General features: G+C 23.8%; 1 long non-coding RNA gene across 1 annotated transcript; it reads left to right on the top strand.

Moving 5' to 3' along the window:
* Nucleotides 1–1,435, top strand: LOC107016294. Its single transcript, XR_001456446.2, has 2 exons — nucleotides 1–962; nucleotides 1,153–1,435. It is a non-coding gene; the product is annotated as an uncharacterized LOC107016294 (long non-coding RNA).
* Nucleotides 1,436–3,001: the final 1,566 nt, after the last annotated feature.

The raw sequence follows: 3,001 nt of genomic DNA on the forward strand, positions 1-3,001 counted from the left end.
CCCAACTCTCCAATCCAAGAGTCTTCTTCTATAAACAATGTCTTATTTTTAGCTTCCTCTTCTTTAGTTAAATTTTTCGATCTTATTTAACGTCTTGAGTTAACAAAAGGATTTTTCGATTATATATATATATATATATATATATAGTTTTTCGCCCAATAAATTTATCCCGACATATTAAAAAGGTTGTCATGGATTCTGAGCAATTCACCAAGATGTTAGTGTTGTCATTTGCGAATAATTTTGTTTGTTGAATTCTAAGATGTTGAGAAAATTAGGTAGGATTTCATAGGGATATTTAGGTATTAAATTTGGAATGAAATATGACACCATTAATTATTATCTAAAAAATTTGATTTTATATTTAGATATTTTAAATCAGATTAGTGTGATTAATCATATTTTGAATTTTTCTTGTTACTTTTTTGCTGTACTTCATTTGATAAATTCCGCATATAAGAATGTTATTTAAATATAATTACAAGTGATTTTATTTAATTGAATATATCATAAATAATAATTAATCGATATTATCAATTAATTTTTATTTATGATAAATTCTATTAAATAAAATTACTTGTGATTATATTTAAATAACCTGCTTGTATGTGAGATTTATCGAATCAAGTGGCAGTAAGAAAGTGACAATAAAAAATTAAAAATATGATTATCTAAAAGTGAAATCAAGTTTATTAGATCGTCATATATATTCCAAATTTAATGCTAAATATTCCTATAAATTTCTATCAAGTTTTCTCAACATCGTAAAAGTTTAGCAGACAAATTTTTCGCAAATCACAGCACCAATAATATCTCTGCAAATTTCCCAAAGTCCATGATAAAACCTTTTTGATATGCCACAGATTTTGAAGGTTTATGACTGGGGCGCAGTAGAAATAGCTATTGGATAGTACGCATCTAGGGAGTGGGACAAAGTAAAAAAAATACATCGTGTATATAAGGTAAATTTTATGTGTTTAAGTATATATATCAATGGTATTGACTTCCTGACTTTCATATACTCATTTATACAAATACAATTTTATCTCTCCTCTCTTTATTCTCTAAATCTCTCTTGAAACCACTCATACGCATCCAATTTGAATTTTAAAATTCACTCTCTCCCTTCCAATCGCGATTTCACTATTTCAGGTCGCATCCAAATATTTTTATTGGTTCAATACAAGATTTTGCAGGCAGCCGTCCAAATCTTCACTGAGTTTCACACAAGATTATTTTGAGTTCAATGTAGAAACTATTGCAAAACCTAGAGAAATTGAAAAGGAAAGTCAAAATAGTTGAAAGGGAAAACAAAAGGTGGTTCATTAGATCTGGACAGATATGGATAATTATAATTATTTATATAAATCCTAAATATGTATAGCAATTTATAGATTTATTAATTATTATTTATACACATCTATATACATAACTATATTGGGGTGTATTTATATATTTGTATATTTAAGTTATATGTTCATACACATATACAATTTATAATTATATACCAATAAAAATAGTTCTATATTTATACAAATAGTTCCATATTTTATACAAATATTTGTATTTCTATATATATATGCACATACTTATATATAGTAATTAATTTGTATGAATATAGGTGTTAATATCATAGTGGAACTCATTTTGGATAAAATATTTTATTAAAAAACGATTAGAGTGAATCACGAGATATTGTAAATTTTATGTTATTGTATTTAGCGCATGTATCCATTTATTAAAAGAATTTTTTTAAAAAAAATTTAAAATGAAAAATTAAAATATACAAATCTAAAGTTCTATAGCAAACTAAACTATAATCATGGAGTGTAATTAAATAAATATAGTTATGGAGCATTATTTGCTTAAACCCATTTGACAGATATGAAATTTTCCCTAAAAGATATTCTGCCTGGGTTGTAAATGTATCATAAGTGTATCATCTTAAAATAGTTATCTCGTATTAGTTGTACACCTTACTAAATTAAGAAAGTTTTTATTAAACTTTTTCTATATTGCCTTGTAATAATCTTTTTAATGTGTTCACATTAGCTTAAAAAATTTCCAAGAAGTTTTTTAAGGGATAAATTAGTAAAATTATTTTTTTATATGTGATTTCTTAAGCATCGTATAAAATGAAAAATGTTCAACTAATATGAAAGCAAAGAAATAGTATTTGATATTAAGGATAAAAAGACACAAAATAATCAATTATTTTTTGATTTTTTAAATTGACAAATTAATTGAATAATTTAACTTGACAATTAATTTAGTATTATATCCATTATTTATTTAAAAATACAAATTATAATCTCTTGTGTGTTTGTTTTAATTAAACATGTTGTGTTTATTTTGTATTGTGGTAAATGGATATCCACATATTTCCTCTTGATTTTTAAAAAGGCAACTTTCACATATAGCAAACATAAAGTTTATATTTATATGCTATAGTAAAGTTTGCATAATTACGCTTCATAACAAATATATATATGTATAATTCGCTATACATATACAATTGAAGCGAATTGTATAAAACAAAGTGTATAAAACGAATTATATAATTATAAGTGTATAGGACGATTATATACAATTTGAATTTGTATAAAACGAGAAAGGGAGAAAGGCAAAAGAGACTTGGGCAGGGAATATACAATTGAATCGAATTATATAAAACGAGAAAGAGAGAAATTATATACAATTTGAATTTGTATAAAACGAGAAAGAGAGAAATTATATATAATTTGAATTTGTATAAAACGAGAAAGAGAGAAATTATATATAATTTGAATTTGTATAAAACGAGAAAGAGAGAAATTATATATAATTTGAATTTGTATAAAACGAGAAAGAGAGAAATTATATATAATTTGAATTTGTATAAAACGAGAAAGAGAGAAATTATATATAATTTGAATTTGTATAAAACGAGAAAGAGAGAAATTATATATAATTTGAATTTGTATAAAACGAGAAAGAGAGAAATTATATATAATTTGAATTT

The sequence above is a fragment of the Solanum pennellii genome, chromosome 4 (assembly GCF_001406875.1).
Source record: "Solanum pennellii chromosome 4, SPENNV200".
NCBI lineage: Eukaryota > Viridiplantae > Streptophyta > Magnoliopsida > Solanales > Solanaceae > Solanum > Solanum pennellii.